Source organism: Orbicella faveolata, unplaced genomic scaffold (assembly GCF_042242905.1).
Source record: "Orbicella faveolata isolate gen_17 unplaced genomic scaffold, um_ofav_v1 contig_13, whole genome shotgun sequence".
NCBI classification, from domain to species: domain Eukaryota; kingdom Metazoa; phylum Cnidaria; class Anthozoa; order Scleractinia; family Merulinidae; genus Orbicella; species Orbicella faveolata.
The window spans coordinates 10,720,739-10,743,960 of record NW_028301540.1 but is presented as its reverse complement, the minus strand read 5'-3'; the positions used below and the strand labels follow the sequence as shown (position 1 = coordinate 10,743,960).

At 38.5% G+C, this 23,222-nt stretch overlaps 1 protein-coding gene and 3 pseudogenes across 2 annotated transcripts in view; 2 read left to right on the top strand and 2 right to left on the bottom strand.

Moving 5' to 3' along the window:
* Nucleotides 1–23,222, bottom strand: part of LOC149114948 (PMS1 protein homolog 1-like) — an 84,043-nt gene that overhangs the window by 13,158 nt on the left and 47,663 nt on the right. The window lies entirely within an intron of this gene.
* Nucleotides 6,047–7,347, top strand: LOC149114951 (uncharacterized; annotated as a pseudogene).
* Nucleotides 7,849–8,463, top strand: LOC149114950 (uncharacterized; annotated as a pseudogene).
* On the bottom strand, nt 17,760–21,576 carry LOC149114949 (uncharacterized; annotated as a pseudogene). The gene is made up of 3 exons (XR_016205959.1): nt 21,421–21,576; nt 20,285–21,188; nt 17,760–20,196 (listed from the first exon to the last, which is right to left on the bottom strand). The product of XR_016205959.1 is annotated as an uncharacterized LOC149114949 (transcript).

Sequence of the window (23,222 nt, the reverse complement as noted above, 5' to 3'; positions counted from 1 at the left end):
TATACAAGGTTTTGTAAAATTGCAAAATGTCTTGAGAATTTGTCAGAAAAGTTGATTTTAATTTGCATATTTGCATAAATTATGTATGATTATTAGTTACTATGAAGATGAACATAAAACATTTGTTTATTTTTTTAAGCACAAGAATTTTATAAGCTCTCTAACCACATATAACATCAATATATTACTGTATTGTGTAATCTTTCATTAAAGCAGTTTAGTTTCTAGCCCTCCAAGCCATTTTTCCCTCTAAAAAATATTCAGTGAATAGAGCTAAAAGGTCCACACAGACAAGATGGCTAATGTTCAGAGTATATACCAGTCCAATTTACAGACCTGCTGGTGATAAGGCCCACACAATCAAGTCCTTCCCCCCAAAAAAAACAGCTGGCCTGCACTGTTTACAAGCTTGTCAGCGATTGGTTGTTCCTAGATTGCAATGGCCATGGTGGATAACCAATCACCATGTGTCAAATGCGTCACCTTACCAGACTTGCGTTGTTTCATCAATCAAGCTGTACTGGGCTTCTTTGAATATTGTTTGAGTTGACTTTCTTTCTCGTCACATTGAGTGAAGGTTTTTCAGCAGTTTGAAGGTTTGTTTGAGCTGGTTGAAAGTTTGTTAAGTCAGTTTGGGTTGCAAGGGTTGAGGGCTTGTAAAGTTTGGTTTAGTTTGTGTTTTACAGGTTTCTTTAGTGTATTGGTCACTTTGGTTAAGTGAGCAACTGTTTGAGTGGAAATGAACAACAAAGGTATGGGCAGTTATCCTTGATGGAGTGAAGCGTGTTCAAACAGGTCAAAACCACCTTCCTGCCGAAGATGTGGCCACAAACCAAATTAACAGAATGCAAAGAATGTGAAGTCAGACAATGCACTGAAAGTTAAAATTATATACAAGGGTTATGACAGTTTTCAGTCATGCAGCATGGGTCATCAGGGGATGCAGAATTTCTGCCGCATGGAACATAAGGGGTTGCAGAAAAATTTTGCGCAGTGGTAAAGTTTTCCGCATTGAAATAAAATTTGAATAAAACTGCAACAAAAATCACCGAGCCATTTGAATATTTGTACAGCGGCCACTCCCACTTTTTTGCTGGCCCGCCAGGTGAGTTGACAGTAAATGAAGTGCAGCGATGGATACAAGATATGAATTCAAACTAAAGGTGGGGAAAGGGAAAGAAGCGGACAAATGTGTGAAAATATTTTTAAATTCACTGGAGGTAACGACACTTGACATTGTCTCACTAATGGAAAGAATTTTGGAAAGAGTTCCAAGCCTTCGTGGCAGAGAAGTTTCATTGAAATATCTGGACGACTGAGAAGATTGGATTGACCTAACAGTTCAAGATATTGATTTATTTAAAGAGGGAATGAATGTTGAAGTCAACTGGCAAGATGCTGATTTGTCTTCAGCCAAGGGATTTAGATACTCCTATAACAATGAACAGCAATCTAAGATCATGTTGTGTGGAGGGCATGTAGGTTGGGCCCATGGGAAAAAGGTTCAGGAGCTGCAGAATATGACATCATTTTCGTCAGATTTTTTTAACCTTTACAAAGGGGATTTCCCAAATTTGACATCTGTAAAGTACTGTTGTGCCAGGAAAAAGCATGTTTTTGTTGCCATGAGGAACAAGCTAGTCTGTGGGTGTATAAGGCTCTGGGTTTATCCAAAGTGCCAAGCAAAACTATTATTGTCCTTTCAATTGGTTCATGCTGGGAAGGACCCTGAAAAATACAGGGAAACAATGCTTACCTTGGGTAGGTACCACTGCAGGGACATCCACCAGTGAGAAGGTGGTTCTTGTTCATTTCACCCCCTGACCAAATGCAGTTGAATAAAACACCAGGTGACACCAGGTGTACACCTGGTCTTATATATATAGACTGCAGTGTCAAGATGATATTGTCAATGTTCTTGCCAATTGTAAAAATTGTGGTATCGTCTGCAAACATGAATAAGTCACCACTAGTTATCACTTCTGGAAGGTCGTAAACAAAAATTGAAAATAATTTGGGCCCTAATATTGAGTTTTGGGGAACTCCATATGTGATGGTTTTGGACCCGCACTGATAACCTGATATTTGGACAAACTGCTTACATGTACACATGTAATCATCAATCCAGGAAAGCAGGTCACCTGATATACCAATGGCTTTTAGCTTTTCCGGTAGGATGGTATGATTCAGTGTCAAAAGCTTTCCGAAAGTCAATGAAAAGCATGCCCACTTTCAGGCTCATGTCCAGTGCATTTTTCCCTGTCTCTGTTAGGTGAAGTAAGAGGCTCTCGGTTGAATAGTAATCCCCATTGCTTGTGACATAACAAACCTTGTGAAAACAGCAAAGCAAAAGGATGGGTTGAATTCTTTTCTTATGTTGAACGTTTTAGAAGCAAAGATCTGTCTATATGATTTTCTAGAGGGACATGTGTGACAAAATAACTGTTATTGATCGTCAACACAAAGAAATGCAGTCGCCTTCATGGCAACTAAACCAGAATTTTTGGTCAGCAAGAATGAAATGTTAGTTGCATTGGTGACCGTATTGGTCGCAACTTCAAGCCTTGGGATGGCTTTTAAAATACTATGCCTGTGTTGAGCCTGCACTCTTATAAAAGGCCTGCAGTCTTCTAGTCTCGTTTTTCTGGGGGCCTTCTCTGATTGCAACGCAGGATTCTCACAATGGCACGGTCTGGCAGAAACACTGCACAGTGTTATATATTGTGGGAAGTTAGGTAATTACAAAATATTGAAATAAGTGCAAGTATTTATATGTTGTATGGATAAGCTAATGAAAACAACTACTCTAATTAGTGGTTAACTTGAGTATTGTTAAGTATTCATTGTAACTGGATAGCACTCGCACATCTGTAAGCAATGTCAGTGTTGTCAGTATCATAGTCAATGTAAGTGTTGTAGCTAGTATTACTGTTAGCGCTGAACTGTTGTATGTAGCCTAAAAAACATGTTAATAAAAAACAATTGTTATTTTTAAAAACATAGAATTTAAAACTAGTCATAGAATGGGATTGAAAATTTTAATTCTGTTAGAAACAGCTGTTTTTATTGTAATTTACATGTAGCAGTCTTCAAGGTCAAACAGAACCCTACTGTACTTATGCTCTGCACTTAATGGAATGATACAGTGTGCTTTTAGTCGAGTTATTGAAGCAGAAAAGCTTGAAGTATAGATTCACCAACAGAACTGCAAGTTTAAAAAGCTAGGCAAAAAACAATTCAAAAGATGAGTGATGCTGCTTTCACTATTGCCATCATAGTCTGCAAAATCTAGAAGGAAATACAAAGTATTAAGTCTTGAGTTCGAAACATGCAACTTTGAATTTGAGGCTGGCCTTAGAAATGTCAGTTAGCTGGAAGGCATTGATTGATCACTTCACAGTAGGTGCAAACCTTCAGAATATAAATTTGTTTTTCCCCTTCTCTGTGGTTCTGTGATCAAGCAAAGCCAGACAATATGTTGTGAATTTAATCCCTACACACGCTGTTCCCGGATCAACCGATCCATTGAATTGATTGGAAATTACAATCTGTAGTTATTGCAGTGAACACCCCTATTGTGGGTGTGATCTTTAGATTTTTTCCCCTTGTTCTATGGTACTGTGAGCAAGTTATATACCAGTTAGGTGCAAAGCTTTTTGCTGAAGAATCCTGTTTCTTAGCCATTTTTTTCCCTTGCTCTGTGGTACTTGGTTCTAGAGGTGTACAGAGTATTTCCTGGATTGACTGATCCATTTGGTTGGTTGAAAATTACCATCAATCCGTAGTCACTGCAGTGAACACCCTTCCTTAGATTTTTTCCCTTGTTCTATGGCACTATGAGCAAGGTATATACCAGTTAGGTGCAATTGAAAGCTTTTTGCTGAGAATTCCTATCTGTCAGACGTTGATTGATTACCATATTGTTGGTACAGTGCTTATCTTTCCTTTTTCCCCTTGCTCTGTGGCACTGAGATAAAGCGAAGCCAGACAACATGGAGTGAATTTAATCCCTACACAGAGTATTCCTGGATCGACTGATCCATTGGATTGGTTGAAAATTCCAATCTGCAGTCATTGCAGTGAATACCCTTATTGTGGGGCAATACTTAGATTTTTCCCTTGTTCTATGGTACTGTAGCCAAGGTTTCTGCTTGTTAGGGCAAAGTTTCTGCTGAGGAATCCTATCTGTTAGGCACTGATTGATTACCTTATTGTGGATGCCACACAGCCCCCCAGTAACAAGCCCTCACTTATATGGAGGCTTTTGCATCTCAATATTTGGCTTCCATTGTTTCATCATGTTATTCCTAGTTTATATGTACTAGTTTAATTTGGTCAATTATTTGTAGTAAAGTGACTTATCTTTCATTTATACTTTTTTCAGAGAACTGCTTCAATTGATGACAACCTCACCATCTTTGTGCAACCACGTTACCATTAAAGACTTTCACTTCACAAACTCTCTAATGTATATGTCTTTTTTAAGCTAATTAAAAAACAATTCAAAAACACTAGTGATGCTACTTTTACTATTTCCATCATGGTCTGTGGTATCTGGAAGGAAATACAAAGCATTCATTCTTGAGTTTGAAACTTGCAACTTTGGATCTGAGGCTAGGCCTCAGAAATGCCAGTTAGCTGTAAGGCATTGATTAATTAATCACTTCACAGTAGATGCAATAATAGATGCAATAATTTTTAATATAATTTTTTTCTTGCCTTGCTCTCCAGCATTGCGATCAAGCTAAGCCACACAACATGGAGTGAATTTAATCCCCACACAGAGTATTCATGGATCTACTGATCCACTGGATTGGTTGAAAATTCCACTCTACGGTTCCTGCAGTGCCCTTACTGTTGGTGCAATCCTTACATTTTTTTCCCTTGTTCTATGGTACTGTGATCAAGGTATGTGCCATTTAGGTCCAAAGCTTTCTGCTGAAGAATCCTATTTGTTAACCCTTTAAGCCCCGATAGTGCCATATGGCACTCTTGCGTGACTGCATCTTATTCCCGAGAGTGCCATTTGGCACTCTGAAACCTACCTTCATTCTGACCAATCAAAAGACCTGTTAGATTGTTGCTAGGCTGCTCCATTGTTTTTCAACCAATAGAAAAGAGTTTTAGCTTTCATTTTACGTGTCAAACATGACAAGCTTTCACTGAGCATCACGATGAAAATCGCAACTGAAGTTTGATGGCGGCCGTTAGTGAAAGCAAAGTTGAAGAGGACGTGTTCTTGGGATTTGACGAAGAAGAAAGAGAAACTGTTGCTGCTTGGAGACGAGAAAGATTTGAAGCTAGAAATCAGAGTGACCTGGAGTCAGATATTTCAGTCTCTTCTGTTTCTACTGGAGACCTTTCAGACTTTGAAGAGGAAGAAGACGAAGAAGAAACGTGGAACGAAAACCCAAACCCTGTTGAGGTCTCCCCATTCACTGAGGCTACTGGCCCAACTTCTGGAGTTGCAGAAGATGGAACTGCAATCGATTTCTTTTATTTGATGTTTCCAGAAGAACTTATAGAACAAATTGTCGCTGAAACGAACTGCTATGCACAGGAATGTATCGCTACGAAGCCCGACCATGAATGGTATGACACAATGCTTGATGAAACGAGTCTTTATCGGTCTTCACATGCTGTTTGGCATCAAAAGGTTGCCTGCAACTCGCCTTTACTGGAGTGAGGATCCACTCATTGGCGTCCCTTTCGTTCAAAAAGTGACATCGAGAAATCGCTTTGACAAATTGTCCAAGTATTTTCATTTAAATAATAATGCAAATCAAGTTCCTCGTGAAGATCCTGGACATGACAAATTGTTCAAAGTTCGCCCTGTTCTTGATCGCGTCGTTCAATGTTGTAAAATGGAACTGAGAGCGCAAAAAGATTTATCCGTCGACGAAGCGATGGTAAAGTTTAAGGGACGGCTTGGAATGAAACAATATGCCGATGAAGCCTGTTAAGCGTGGAATTAAAGCGTGGGTTTGCGCCAAAGCATCTAGTGGCTTTGTCTGCGACTCCCAAGTTTACACGGGAAAAAGACAAGATGGCGCTGCCGAACAACAGAGAAGATTGGATTGACCTACCAGTACAAGATCTTGATTCATTTATTGACATGACTGAAATGGAGAGAGCTTCAATGCGAGAAAATCTGAAAGTCATTCAACTCAAAGTAAACAAGTTGGCAATAACACCACATGGCACCAAGCACTGCGTTTCACAAAAGCGTTCTTGGAATTTTCCATCCCCGTCTCCAAAATCTACCAAGATGTTTACCCTTGGCTAACAAACCAAAATCTCTTTCAGCTGCAAAATGTCTTGAACTGACAATGCTGCTGACAGCTGATAAACAGTACAGGTCTCCCACAGATAAATTCTTCCAGAAACTTTCAAAAGAAAAGCAAGATGTCAGACAGGCAGTAGCAAAGAAGCAAAGTGAACTGTCCGAACTTCAAAATAGCTGCAAACCGCTAGCCACTACTACCTTGGGAAACAAGAAGCCAGTTCAGTTTGTCACTCAGCAGGACATGATAAAGTTATTTGCTAATTTCTGCTGTGTTTGTCTGTGACATTATGCAAAGAAATCAAATGTCATCCAGAGGAGGAGAAATGTATCCGACAACTACAGTCCGAGTTGAAAGCTTTGAAGGGGAAGTCCCAAAATTAACTCTAACAGTACCATTTATCAAGGAAAAACCTGTCTTTGAAAAACACTCTGGGTTTCAGTGATAGCAAGAGTGTAGAACATAGGGACTTTCTCTTCAGAAAATTCCAAACTGGTCCATGTGGACAGTAAAATGACAAGTGATTTTACTTCCAAAGTTGCCAATATTTTTTATGTTCACAAAGAACTTATTTGTGTGTCATATGAGTTTCCACTCAATGTAGGCAATGAAGTGGTCAAGGCGAAAATTGAGGAAAGAGTTTGCAGCAGCCTTCATTCTGCAATTGATGTGCTTAGAGATAATTATAAGTTAACCATTGAGGTCAAGCTAGAGGCAAGTGCTCCAGAACTTCCGATTGTAGAGGTAAACGAGTGGTGCATACCAAGGAAGTTATTGCCGAACAGCTGAAAAGAGAAATGGGGCTTCATGATAATAGAGGAAAATGATCACATGGCTTTTAGATGTAGAACACAATGCCCAGTGTGATCAGTTAATTGAAGATTCTCAGTTCCCATTAGTTTGACAAGCCAAAGGCTGGAGGGAAGTAGTCATTTGGAAATGAATCTCCTTAATCCATTCCAGATCATCTGTCTAATTTGCAGGGAAATTAGAGTGTCAAGAAACAGTCTTGACAATTACTTACAGTCAATGTAATCTCAAAGTTTTGTTTTTAATAAGTGCCGTTATTCTGTCTTGATTATCACTCAAGGAGGTCAAGGTCACATTTCGATGAAGCTGAATAAGATGCATAACTGAAAACACCAAGACATAAGTTTTGTTGTCGTGGGAAAGGACTCATCTTCTACCCAATAATTCCAGAGAAACCATCATCCACTGAAATGAATGCAGAGAAATCCAGTCAAAGAAACAAAAATGCAGTGGTTGCCTGAACTTTGCAGAAAACATGTGGAGACATATGTGGTACATTCTGAAGTAGCCAGTTTGGTACAGCAAACACACGAGGTAGATCAGGCTAATCAAGAGAGCTTTCCATGCCGATCTGAAGGATGTGAGAAGACTTCTGTCTTCCATTCCAAGAGAGTGCAGTGAGTGATGTCAGCTAAATATTTTATGCTATATAACAACAATCTGTTACTAGACAGGGGTTTGAAAGAGGAGGCATAAATTGAAAATAATACCCATTTCCTCCTTTTCTTAACTTCTGTTTTCCTTTTCAACTGTAATGAAACACAGGCAGAATTACACCAAACTGCACCTTGCCCAGCTATTTGGATGCAATGTGTCAAGAATTGCAAATATTGTCACCGCTTTTATTCATGTTCTGCATTCTATTTTGTTTCAAGAAATCAAGATAACCATTCCATCAAGAGATAAAAATACTTTGAATGCACCATCTTCTTTTTCGTGGTTTACCTCCTGAAGAATTGTCATCAACTGTAGTGATGTGAAGGTTGCAGCTCAGGCATTAATAGGTCAACAGAATGCTTCATATTCCAGCTACAGGGGTACTATTGTTGGAGTTACACCAAGTGCCATAATTACATTTGTAAGCAAACTGTACCCTGGGTCAATATCTGACAAGGCCATAGTGCAACAATGAGGCCTGTTAAATCATCTTGCCGCAAGGAACATGATTCAGACAGACAAGGTCTTTCTTATTCAAGACATTCTGCCAAATGGTGTTTTATTCAACATACCACCTTTTCTTAATAATTGTGTCTTCAACAAAAGTGAGGCAAAGGCAAAAAAATCCTTTGTTACAGCAAGAATCCGCATGAAGAGAGCTTATGCCAGGTTGAAAGATTTCAAAATATCTACTTTCATCCCTCAGGCTTAAATAAACATACACATGTACCTAGAAAAATTAAGAGCTACTAAAACATTGCCTTGAGACAGAGAGCTACCAGCCAAACATGCTCTTGTTAACTCTTGCTCTTACATGTTTCCTCACTTATACAGCAGTCACCTGAAGTACAAAAGTACCCCATACCCCTCCAACAGCTCTCTGAAGGATTCAGTAACACATTGGAATTGCTTCAACTTCAAACAATAACATCATTATTGAAGGGTTGGAGTTAAATCCACACACTTATTCAGTCATCTTTGTGCCCTAAGGCCATGACTTGTGACTGGGAATACTTCCTGTCGTTTGCTATCTTCCTTAGCTCTCCTCAGCTACATCTCCTTTTCTACTGTCTGTTGACAGATTTCTTTTGGCAACAGAAACTCAGCTGTTAAGATGCTGATTCCTGATTTGGTTTAACTATCAACTGCAATGGGTCCAATAGTCTGGATCATTTAATTCTCACTGCCACAATTTTGGTCTCGTGTTGGGTAAAGTTGTCACACGTGAAGGGAAACTACCCATGTCCGGCTCTTCATCCTGGACCTGTCCAGCATTGTCGAACCTGCTGGGGGCAGGAAGGCATAGTTCCAGGGGTCCTACAAGCACACGAGCTACAACACTAATGAAAATCTATGGACAAACCATTATGACAGGCAACTACATCTAGCAAGTATACCAAGACATTACTTGAGGTCATAGAATAACACTTGACAATAACAGGACAGAACATTAGTTTTCAACCACTTAAGACACAAATACTTTGCAGTGCCTTTCCAAATTTTAGTTAGAACAATTTTTAGTAACATCTAAACATTTAAAGATTTTATTCTTGAATGGTTTTTCAGTGCGTAAGTGATGTTGAGGTTTTTCATGTTTTTCATGTTTTTCATTGTGCATAAACATTTTGGCACTTCTGTTTTCTCTGCTGAACTAACCTTTATTGCTCAAAGTGCCACTCACCACAATTGGCATGCACTAGATACCACACTTAAGTTTAATTCACAAACAGATGGATAGGCGAAATATGGGAGGGTTTGTTTTCCTGTCAGACTGGCAGAGATGACCGGTGTTTTGTCACAACTGCACATGAAATTTGGCTTTGCACCAGGGAGTACTACAAGCTTTCTTGGTCCATCCATGTGAACACCGGTCTGGTTAAAGCATACCAGTGTGACCACATAAAGCTGGCTAAGAATACCACAAATGCAGGCCCTTTGGGTGTTTATACACTAGTCTTGGGAGTCCTATCCATGCAGTGGAGTTGATTTGTCAGGAATTGACAGGGATTTTGTCGTCTCTACCCTCCAACACACCATCAGTAGTACAAGTGTCCAAACAATCATTTGGTGTGTTTGGACTGGCCACTACAAGCAACCCACTTTGTTTCTGTCATGTCAAGATAAACAAGAAAGACAAAAGTGGGAAGGTTTAACGTGGTTCAGACTGTTCCAGCTATGCAGCTAAAGCAAAAGGTTTTTCTGTTAGGTCTTGCTGCCTACATCTTTACCTCCTTCTGGCCTCACTTCACAGGCCTCAGGTATCAATCTCCACTTCTCCTTCATCCAATACTTCCTGTGAATCGTCATCTGTGTCCTTGCCAAAGCAGTGCCAGGCCTCCATCATAATCATCATCTGGATTAACTACATGTTTAGTTTCTAGTTCTGCTCCTTGATCCACATCTTTCTAGGCTGCATCATCTACACTTGCATTTGCTGCATCTACTTCTACATGTATAAATTCTTCTGTAGAAAGACAGTCAACAGTTCTGCTTGCAGATGAGATAAGGAAATTCCCTTACTGTATTGGAGTTTCAGGAGGATAGCCAGTGATTTTCTTCCCAATTGAGGAACACTGTGGGCTCTGCCAGTCACCATTATGCAATGAAAAATCATTCCTAACAGCAGGGGAACAATGCCTACCTCATCACTGAGATAACATTCACTAACGTTGCTGTCAAAGTAAAACCATGTACCAGCAAAGATTGCCTTGCCATTCACTAACCTTTTCCAGTGGATATTAGTAATACTTTCAATATATTTAACAATGATCATTTCAGTTTAGATTGATAGTGGTACCTAGTAAGTTTTTATTTGTTCACAAATAGTCATTAAGTTATCATAATTTGTACTGCCACTTCTTTTGAAAATGCTCGCTGGATAGCAACTTAACCTCTTTATACTTTAAAATTAGTTTTGTTTGTTTGTTGGTGTATTTAAATTTTTCTATAGGTGACACCAAAAGTTTGTTATAAAACTAGTTTTTCTAGCTAGTCAAATGCATTTGATTGTAGAGAATTTTGGGTTGATTAAATGTGCATGTTACCATAAATGCTTTACACATATCACTTTGTAAAGAAATGATCCTTTTTTGTATTCATCCAAACAATAGCTTGTCAACAACCCTTAACATACCATTTTTCCAAATGGTGCTTATTCACCACTTGATCACAAAGCTTTCCTGGTGACATGACATTTCGTGAATCATAAAATACAAGAGAATTCAATCCAGCCTTCTCTTACAGCTACACCATTTGCAACCTTTTTGTTCCACCCATAAGTTCTCTATACCCACAGCTCACCAAATATACAGTCTCATCTGAGGTCACTTATTCCATCAACAGCAATGTCATCGTCGTTTAGAAGACCAACCAAAGCTATTAAACAACTTTGCCTCCTTTATTTGGGCTACCAAGAGAACTGTACATGAAAAACACTTCTAGCAAGAGTCCCTTGACATGGCCATTTTGGTTACCTCAGAGACCACCACTGTTGCCTGTCTTTTGCTTTCTTCCTTAGCTCTCCAACTGACATTGCCTAACGCCATAGAATACAATTGATAGTAACAGGCAATGAAAATGGTTTTCAATTTACTTGCATTTCAGAATTTTATTCATAACTATTTTCAAGCGATATCTGAACACTTGGTACACCAAGTAAAGGATTTCATTTTTAGTGGATCAAATTAATCCATCATACAAAATTGTGTTATGAAAAGATTAGACTCCTCACCAAATCCTTCCTGCCTTTGCCACTCGTGCCATGGCCAGCTTTGCGACCACAACAAAAGCACTCCGTGCAAAGTCCCACCACATACACTGGCTAGCTTTGTATGTTCGGTTTACAACTGGCATAAGGCAAGCGATGGATGTAGTCCGAGCGAAGAGAACCTTTCATGACACATTTTATGAGATGCTTGACTTAGTCCTAGAGAACGCCACAACTTGGTATCATTTCAATAGAGCCTACTCGACCATGGTTTTAAACAGGTAGAAATAAATCAGTCCATTCCACAGGATGTGCAATTTAAATATTTTGTAGTTGGCAGTCTTTCTAATCATTGCAGTTATTTCTCTTTTGATTAAATTCTAGACCAATCAAGAAGATCAAGGGAATAAGCAGAGAGGTGATTGTTGCACTGGCTGCCCAGAGCATCTACTACTGATGATTTGGAAGGATGCTTCACAGTTCTTTGCCATCTCCTAGGTGCTATCTTTGACCATAAGACTTGTGTAGAAAACAGTCCAAAGATTGTGCTGGAGCTTGTAAAGAAAGCAGACCTTGATTTGCCGTTCTTCCATTGGCTAAACTTTGATTTTCAGTCTACTTTGAGAGGTAAATACTTTGCCATGCATGTCAGAATTTTATTCATAACAATAAGTATTTTCAAGTTATTTTTAAACACTTGGTACACCAAATAAAGGATTTCATTTTTAGTGGAACAAATTAATCCAACAAAGAAAATTACTTGTATTGAGATTTGATTGAGGTCCTAGAACTCCATCCTTTACTCAAAATGAATAATTTACTTTTTGTTATTTATCTGTTGTTTTGTTTGACCATTTAATGCCATTTTAAGTCATATCTTGTAAGGATCCAGATTAAGTCTGGAAACCAACATTACTGGCTTTTGTTTTCAATTTTTTTTAATTCTTTTGTTTTCACTGACACATACAATTAACTTTTTTCACTACTATAGTGATTCAATTCAATAAATCAATAATATCTAATAGGCACCAACCCTTAGACCTCATCTATTATTCATGAGTAAAACCTCAATTTTGTCAAAAAGTGCAATATTTATATTTTTAAGCAGTAGAGAAGCCACTGGATTGATATTTTTTTTTCCCTTTTTGTCCCCTTATAGAAGCTTTTAGAATAATTGAACAATGTTATTTCATTTCCAAGGCAAAAAATGTTATTTTCATACCAATAAACTGCTTTTAAACAAAACAAGTGATTCTTACTCGAGGGGGGTCTGGGGCAACCAGTTTGCGTGGTCTCACAAGATACACTGACCAACCAATTGTGTGATTGTTGCTGTGTTGGCAAGTGTGACTCACTCGTCCCAAGTACATTTCTAGTTCATTTTTCTGCTGCTTGGTTTCCCAAAATGTTCAGAAAGTTCCATTCAAAGAAGAAAAAGAGGAAATTTGCAGGAAACCAGTTTACAGCCAGAGAAAGTTGATCTACTTCTCTTGGCAAATCAAGCAAAACCAAGATGGTGCTGAGCCTTTACATCTCACAAGGTTTGAGTGGAAAACAGTGTTATTCTGATATCAAGGAAGATGAATAAGAACTCTGTGAAATTGACAAAGAGTGTTACAGGTGTCAAACATCTACTGCTTGGTATATTCTTAAAGATTTCATGATGTAAATTGTTACTCATAACAAGCTGTAAAAACTGTTGAAACCTAAATGAGGTCTGGGTTTGCATGAATGCCGTTCCCATGCATTTACTTCCACTGATCAAACATGGCAAAGCGAGGAAGCTTGTGACAGTTTTCTCTGTGAAAAGTCTGCGATGAGGTCAACCAGTGAGTCACATGACAACAGATAGGCCAAAAATTAGAAGCAGATGATGCTCAACTTGATCTCCTCCCTTCAAGTACCCGGCTGCAAAGTTTCAGATTTTTCCCACTGCAATGTATTAGCAACAACAATGGGGTAATATTATCCAACTGTATGAGCGACACACATCTCATGAGGATAAGTTACCAACTCCTTTCAGTAGAATTCAAATGAATACTGTAATAGTCAATACTGTAAGTGTTGCTACAAGTAGATTTTTTAATTCAATACTTTTTTGTCTAATAGGTAGAGACATTGACAAGAATTAGATCACTTCACTCTAAGAACACAAAGAACAATGGTTTATCAGTGAAACTCCCTAAAGTTCACCTTGAATTTGGGAAGAAGAGCTTTCACTATCAAGGACCCAAGATTTTTACTGAACTACCAATCAAATTTATCATCATCATCATCATCATCATTTTTTATTTCTTGATAAATCTACATTTTACAGTTGGACTAGCCCGCAAATAGCTATGCTAGTCTAGGCTGGCCGGTCTATCAATAGTAACAAATGATTTATTATTATTAATTTAGATCCATAACTTCAAGATTTCAAGATTTTGTAAGCAAGTAATGTAATGCAAAGTATTGTAAGCAGGTTAATGTATTGTAAGTGATGTTTGTAAGTTGGCACTAAATTGTTAACTATTGGACAAATTCTTGTATCTAAATTGGAATTGCCTTAACTCTCTTTAAGTTCTAGGTGAGAGCGAATATTCTGATGATCGTGAGGAGGGGGAATATATTAATCACCATTTTGAAAAAGCAATTGAGAAGAAGGCCACAGTGAATGTTACTGCAAACATTCAGGGTGCAGAAAGTGCTTCTTTTGATGTAAGTAACAACTGAAATACAGTCTAACAAGAACATAAACAAAATTCAAAATATTTGCACATGGTACTGAAAGGGCACATGTACACCACTGAGTCAAAAAAAAAATAGCACTTGACTCAAAATATTTGAGCAATAAATAACTAGTACATTTATGTTTCAAGCTTTGCCAGTTTAGTGGACAAAGTGGTCAATAGTGGTCTCGTTAACCAAAAACAAAAGAAGGGCAATGACCAAAACATTCAACTGTTTAGTAGTACTTCAAGTTCTGCTCCACTAAAATGCCTGGCATTTATTTTGTTCAACTCTCTGTTTGTGCTTCTTGCCTTTAAGTCAGCCATTGAAATTTTCTTCCTTCTTGCAAAATATTTCCCTGCACATATGGAAGCCAAAGCTGGAGTTTTTACTGACCACTTTTGCAGTCATTTTCAACTTCAAAGTAATATTGTACATTACCATTTATGTTTGTTAAGTCCAAAAAGCTGCTTTAAATGTGTGATCTGTATTCAAAACATACTTGAAAGCGCTTTGATCATGTTTTCGCAGCAGTTGCAGGAATAAAAAGTTCTTCACAAGAAAGGTCTGAGGACTCTGTACTCCTTGACCTTCCATTCTGAGGCCAACTAAACATTGATTTGTCTTTTTCCTTTCTATGTTAAATCCCGAAGCAGTAATTTCTGTGTTAGGAATGAAAAGAACACCTTGGAAGTTAAAAGATTTGGCCCCCAAACCCGCCATGATTACCTGCACTTTTCTAGCGCACAATTTTAAGAACCACCATCTCTCTAGGACCCTTAAAGTCCTCTAAAATTACGCTCTGAAAGTCCATTCTGATTGGTTTATTTGTCCTCAAGGACAATACCAAAACGTTCAGGGAGGAGAGGAAGGACAATTGTCCCCACATGCTTTTTTTCAGTGGTCTACAGGCGGCACAGGGAAACGGAGGGGTTTTTCACACCAGCAGTTACAGGCGGCAATGGGTTAACAAGTTTGACAGCTCAAGATTAGAAGAAAAATTGATTTTAATCCTTGCCTCATTTATGTGAATACTTCTAGTCAGATAAAACTGAAGTGATCTATTTGTCTGTAATTTTTTTCCCACAAACTGCGTCTAGAAGTCCGTCTAACCAGCCAAATTTGGTGGACAACAGAGCGAAGCGGGAATGTAAGATTCCGAAGAGATTTATTGACAAATTTGCAGAAGCTAAGCCCAAGAATTACAAGAAATTAAAAGCTACGGACAGGAATATTTATCCAGTGGAGATAACACAGGTTGACAAAGTGAGAAACATGGGTAAAATTCATTTCAAAGGGTACAGTGAGAAATTTGACAAATGGAGGCCATGCGATGAAAATAACTTGCCAGCAGGGCTGTCATTAAGGGCCGTAACCCGTAACACCTGTTACGGCTGAGTTCTCTCGATGTTACGGGTGAAGATGTCGATGGATGGTACGAACATGCTACACTTACCGAATTTATTTTTAAACATTTCCCTGTTGAAATAACATAACTGTTTCTTGGTGTCTTACCTCCTTGGTTCTACTATTTATATTTTACCCTGGAGATGAACTTTCAGTTTGCTTAATCGTCGTGAATTACATTTAGACGCCATTTTAAGCAGCAAAACTTATCTCGCAATGCGCTGCTCCTGCCTTTTGAGAAATTCCGCCGACCGATGTAGGGTGTTGTCCAGGCTGATCGATCGTGTTAGGTCCCGCGCATGTGTAGAGAAAGTTATGTTTTAATATGAATAAGAGAAAAGAACCCACGTCAAAACAGCCTGGGATCGACAGATTTTTTTCTAAATCCCAACGGACCGATGGAAATGAGGAAGCTCACAAAACAACTGGTCGAGGCGGTCGACAAATACCAGCGATCACAGCTTCAAGTACTGCAAGTACTTCAGCCACATGTGGGCAGCCTGTAGAACTGAGTATTATGCTACAAAGAGTGGAAGAAAAATTTCCCGATTCTAGAAATGGTAAAGCATTTCATTCTTATTACCACTGTAACGGAAAGAGATGTTCAATGTCTGATCCAGCTTATTTGAGTTCCTCTAACGGTAAGATAGCTCGGTAATGTAGAGATGTTATTATAATTCTTATTTCCGGTTTCACTCCTGTTTTATGCATTTGACCATAATAACAAATTATTATAACTGTTAGCAAACATAAAACCATATTGCTGATTATGGACTGTCATTTTTTTTTTTTTTAAACAAGGAACACTCAGGTCTGTTGGAGATATTTCATAACTTTATTCATTTGATCTCTGTAAATTAAGGTGCATGAATTTGAAATTATGCACTGTGAAAAACAAACAGTACTAAAATAAGGACCACTTGCATAGGTTGATGCAACAAAGATGCTATTTCACTATTTGCTGATGATGTACTACAGCATATTATCACTCTGCTTTATCAGCATTTTTGATTAAAAAATTGCCATTTTCATGCCCTAGAAAGCAGGAAAATGCATTTCTAGGGGTTTCATGCTCAAAAAATTTCTGGGGGGGGGGGCATGCCCTCAGACCCCCCTAGATGCTCAGGCCCTTTCGGGCCTTCAGAACGTGGCTGTGGGCCACGTATTTCACTGCTATGGGTGATAACTTACATGCAACGGCTGCTTCAAAACTTAATGACAGCCCTGGCCAGTAATACAATTAGAACTGATGTCACAACCAACCAATGATTCCCTTAGCGATCGCTGCAAGCTTTTTGTCAAGGTGTGTACAGGGAGATCAAGCGAAAGTTCTACGCAGGGTGCAGAGAGGATCCCGAAGCACGTATTGAAATTCAAGTTGATGATGACGTTTTCAATACAAGTCTTGGATCGACAGATTTTTTCCTAAATCCCAACGGACCAATGGAAATGAGGAAGCTCACAAAACAACTGGTCGAGGCGGTCGACAAATACCAGCGATCACAGCTTCAAGTACTGCCCTAGAAAGCAGGAAAATGCATTTCTAGGGGTTTCATGCTCAAAAAATTTCTGGGGGGGGGGGGCATGCCCTCAGACCCCCCTAGATGCTCAGGCCCTTTCGGGCCTTCAGAACGTGGCCATGGGCCACGTATTTCACTGCTATGGGTGATAACTTACATGCAACGGCTGCTTCAAAACTTAATGACAGCCCTGGCCAGTAATACAATTAGAACCGATGTCACAACCAACCAATGATTCCCTTAACGATCGCTGCAAGCTTTTTGTCAAGGTGTGTACAGGGAGATCAAGTGAAAGTTGTACGCAGGGTGCAGAGAGGATCCCGAAGCACATATTGAAATTCAAGTTGATGATGACGTTTTCAATACAAGTCTTGGAAGGATTACGTCCAAACAATATCAGAGAAATAAACTCATATATGAAGTTCTTTCTGACCAAACTCTGGATTTTTATATCGCCACAAAGTGGAATGAGCGGATCATGAATGAAAACAGTGATTTTACCTATGTTGTACCAGGTACTTTGAGATTTTGGCTGACAAAAAGAAACCCCATAGTGAAATTTAAATTAATTGGCCATAAATATGTGAGATCTGAAATCGAAGACGGGCATCAAGTCATTTTTACATTTGTCCGTGGAGATGGCAACAGATGTGGATACAAAAATATGGTCCATCACTAATATATTTGATTTAACACATGTACATTAATTTTTCTGTATTGATGAATAGTTGATTATTTTACTTGCCTGTGAATTATTTACATACAATGTAAACATGTATACATTGATATATTACATGATTACTGATTGATTAATTCACATCTTGGCTTCCATTTACCATCTATTTTAACAAGACGTGCACAGAAAGTAGAAGCATCACATTTCCTGCATTTTGCAGTACATGTTTTGATGGTATGGCCAGAAGTTGAACAGTGTCCACAATTGTAGCTTTCCTTCACCCTTTCCACACCAGCCACCTACAAAAGCTGTATTCTGTGTTTTTTCAAGAAAAGTTGCCTTAGTGCAGAAACCCCTCTATGGTTTGATGATCTAAAGTAGTCCTTCAATACAGTGTCATTGTACTTCTCCATACCTTGCTGGGTGTAATATGCTAAATTTTGGTAAAGCTTTAAAAATTCAGGCACATGAGCATACTAAGCATGCATATAAGGTGTCACATCTTTTGCTTGGTATAGGTCAAGGAATTTTTGAAACCATTTTTTTTATCTTGTCTTCAAAGCTAGAGATACATGCAGCATAATCTGTTGTGTAGTCTAGTTTAAGATCACCTATAATATCCATGAAACTACTGCAAAGGGCTTGCAGCTTATCTGTGTATGATATTCTGATAATATTGAATGGACAATTGTGCTGAAAAACCAAGAGTTTTTCAGGTCCTGTAAGATCTCTGTACTCCAACTTCTTGGTGTCCTTATTGATTTTCCATTCAAAACTAATTCCAAGGTCTTTTAGAAATTTTTCATACCCAGCCATGTGTCTATACCTGTTTTGACAAAACCCATTTGAAAAAGTAGATACCTTGTCAATGGCATCTTTTCCACGAAGTTCCCTGATAAGAAGTTGAATTAAATTATCAGATATTCTCAAAAACAAATGTAGTGTATCAATCATTACATGGTCAATGGGAATAAAGTTAAATAATAGATTGGTTTTACAATTACATTGTTTAGATTTTGCTTGCTTACTTATTTCTTATGATTCTCTTGCCCCAAGAGATTTATCAGTTAAAGACCACTTTTTGCTGATGTCAAACCTTTCATGTTTTGGGCACTTACACCAAATAAAGGCAAAATTTTGATTTGCAGCTCCTAGACCACAGACACAGGCTAGAAACTTCCAGTCTCCTCCTAAAAAATACTTGATGCTATACTTATGATTATTTACAGTTATTTCTTTTAAATTTGACATTTCATTATTTAGATCAGCAAGGCTTTCTTCAAGATTGTCATAGTTCTCTGTTGTCTTGGTTATTGCTAAAACATAGTTCCCTTTTTCGTTCATTGCTGCATCCTTTTCATTCAAAATTGTATATGTGACATTTTCAAGTTTAAGTCTTTCCCAATGTTAGCACCATCACCACTGATCTTTACTTTAATAGTAGTAGCCTTGACCAATACTCCATTTTTTTGCAGCCTTTTTATCTGTTCCTCAAGACTCTCCTTGAAAGAAATCTGTATTCCCTCTGCCTCCCCTGGTGTACTTTTCAGATTCCAATCGGCATTTAGCTTATCTAGGTGTTTGCATATTTTATATTTTGTGGGCATGTCTTTACACTTCATGGCCAACTCATGCCAGGCTTCATTAGATATACTAAATTTGTCCTTTAAGTAAACCCACATATTGATGTCAACAATATCACTGTCATTCAGTTCTTTTGGCTCAGTTTCCAGTAGTTTCAATTTTCCCTCTTCTACCAATGAAACAGTTTCATACTGCTGAGTGTCATTATTAAATACTTCAACCTTGGTGGCAATAAAATCATACAGGCCTAAAAATGACAGTGCCGAGTGGCAGTCTTCTTTAAATCCTCGCCTTATCCTTGCCTGGTGCTGTTTGGTGTAATCAGTGAATTTTTACTTTTGTTTGGACCTCCTTGTCCCTTTTTTTACATCCTTGCTGCTTTTTTCACTAATCTCCTGAATTTTTCTTTGTACTGTTTTTTTTTCTGTTTTCCGAATCCCTAATGACATCTTCAAGCTTCCGCTCAATCTTTAGTCTCTTTGGCTGCTCTGCGGCTAAATCCAGTTCAGCTTTCTTTTTCTGCCCACGGAGCTGTTGGTTTTCCTCAATCAATGAATTGTTTTGAAGCTCATGATAGAAAATTTTGAAAGAGTAGTTTTTTGCCTTGCACAAGTCAATAAGCTTACTTATACTTTCCCCCCACTTTGTGAAAATTCCTTGAATGCTGAATGGAGGAGAGAAATCTTTTTCCTGAAGACGTTGATAATTCTGCAATTTATGACAACTCCACGAATCCCAGATTCCCTCAAGATTTTTTCCACTATTCCTGCAATTACAGAATCGGCACTTTTGTCGTTGGGTCCCTCAACAGGATTCTTTGACAGGGAATATACGAGACAGCTGATTAAAAAATTAAAAAAAATCATTTGATGAAAAACCAAAACATTAACAAAATGAGACGGGTTTGAATTAACGCAATTTTACTTACTTGTTTATTTCGTAAGTAAACCAAGGCAATTTATCCCCTTTTGGACCACTCATTTCCTTGCCAAAGTCGTTTTGTGCATCTACCACCACCGCGAAAAGAGCCAGCGAGGACAAAATCACCAGCGCATAAGTCCCGTTTCCTGAACCCAAACAATATTCAAACCTCATGTATTATACATCAAATTGCACCAAATTTATTCCTCTTTTCATATTTCGCGGTAATGACCAGTTTTGTGCATGCGCGTTAGAGTTCTAGCCCCAGACTCTATGGCCAGTGCTTGCATGTGGCATGAACCTCTCTTCGACATGTCTGAATTGCTAACCAAAACTCTAAAAAACCCGTGCGAAATATTCTTATTATTGCCTTCAAATACAGTGTTATAGAAAGCTTATATATGTTAGTTTTATAAACTGAAGGTAAGAAAGATAGCAATTCAAATGGAATACACGAAAAAGAAGAAAATGTTCGAAAATTAGCGTGTTTTTGACTGACCCCAGACTGCGTGACATGTCACGACAATCTGTAGAGGCAGATGTTAAGCGTAAGTTTGATATGAAAAGTTATTTACCATCGGATTCCCATACAAACACTGTAACTTCTGACCGCTTTGCCCACTCGTCAAGATGGCGTCGAAAACCGTGAGAAGGTCTATAATTTGGCCGCATGCAACAATGGCTGCGTAGGTGCGTCCAAAATGAGCAGTTTCACCACAGGGTTGTATAGTACTCTAAAGATAATCTCTGATCAACTGGTTACCGGTCAACTTACAACACAGACATTCGTTAGCTCCATGAAGTGTCCGGGTATTCTGCAATTGCTCCCCGCATACTTCAACTCGCTCAGCTGGGTGACGCGCGCAGACAGCTGAAAAGCTCCGTTGAATGCTTTCTAATCCTTCCAGTTTCTGAAAAAGAACATCACGCTTTGATAGGCATTTAAATTCAATAATTTATCGCCCTACCTGACCGAAATTGACAAAAGCCATTTAAAAAATACAACGAATGTTAGGCGAACAGAAATACACAGCTGAAGATACACGAACGACGCCAGCTGTTTGTAGGTTTCTCGCTGGTTTACTCGAGCGCAAAATTGAACATGTCAAGTCCCTGTATCTTTGAATCATATCAACCTCTTACCTGTTTTTTGCTCTCTCCCAGCTTCATAAAGAAAGGTTCATAAAAGAAAACTTAAGCCTAAAGTTTCCCACACAACAACACACAAATGCTACCGCCGCCACCAACCGCTACAGCAAGGAAAGTGCGTAAACATGTGCTGCCTCGTTTTAGTTAGTCAAACCTGGAAACGAGGCTAAGGTGTTCAGCCTGCCAATCACAAATCCCAACGGACTTGGTCCCATTTGATTGGCTTATTCACTCAGGTCTAATTTTAGCGCGTTGCCACAAAATTCTGGAGAGCGACGGGTGTAATTTTCTGTTTTACTATATCTCTCAGTTAGTACGCACGCTGTGATTGATCAATTTAGTGGGCCGTATTCTACTGTACGGCCCGCTAAAATTTAAAGCCGTTATTGTTGCCAAAATGTTTCGTGATTTATCGCCAAGTTTTCTCAACTTTTTTTAGCAAGTAAAAGTTTCAAACTTTCTTTTACTTCTGAAATTGTATATTAAAACCTGCTAACGACGTAAGAGTCACTTAACAACGATTTCAAATTGACTCGTTTTGTTTGCACCATCATAACGTTCATAAATCTGAATAATTTTAATATCCAACCAAAAATCCGTTTGTGTTCACAGGCTAACCAAAATCACCTCTTACGAGATTTGCTTTCGTTCTCGGCATGCTGAGATAAATGGAAACAGATAGCTCGTTGATCGTAGGCATCAGCTAAATGTTATTTTAATTAGCGGCAAAATTTGAATGTTACGGTGAAGTGACGATGATAATTCATCGTTTTTGTTCTTCCAAAGGCATCAGTGTTAATACAAGTTTTATTTTCACTGTATTTTTATTATTCACCTTATGTTATACTACGTAGATGACTCTATTGTTTTAACGAGAAAAACGCTATTTCTCCACGACTTCTATGTTTTATGCGACCGTTGTTTCGGCTTTGCACCATTGCACAAACAGCCAACAAAGTGCTTGAAAGGTGGCGTGTCCTTGCCTTTTATAGGATCGCTCCGTGTTTAACAAATAATTGACGTCAGTTTTTTTATGCGTCTGTCCTCTTGTTGATGATAAATTGCGTCATAACATTGTCAAAGTGGCTGTGGAACCACGAGTCGCATCAATTTGTTTTTTTATAATAACAAGACCCCAAAATGGTCAAATGCCGGGAATAAATGAGGAGAAAAGACGCCGTAAACTTGCTGTAAACAAAGACAAGTGTATTTTTGTCAAAATGACGCAAGAATTGTCAATAGCTTTCCTCGCTTTTTGATTGGGTACTTAAAAAAGTCCATAAAATCTCATTGGTTAAAAAGTTGACAGTTTGACAGCTGAAAGTTGAACTTGAAAGCTTGCATAAGTTAAATTTTTTTCCGTCTGTACTCTTATTGATGATAAAAATGAACCAATCAGCGCGCGAGAAATTAGACAGTTGTTGTAAAAAGTTTATTTTCACTTCATAATTTACTAAACACGCGACAGTTTCTGTTATCTTCGTTTCTTGAACATATGTCTTGGACTGTAAACAGTTGTGTTTAAAGTCACTATTGACTTGCTTCCCTAACCCTAAGCGCAGATTAGACAGCGGAGAAGCTGAGAGATGGCCATGTAACAGATCAAAACTATTGTGGATTAATCGTCCGTGAAATCTTATCCTGCAGAACAGGCGTAATTTTGCTGCGTATTTAGGTGAACAGAGGCGAAAGCAAGGTGACCGCGAAGCGCGAGTCGCACGCGAAGGAAGAGCGCGCTTTCCAATCTGGAAACCAATCTGGGTGTTGCTCGAACTTTATTTGAAAATAAGCTTAAA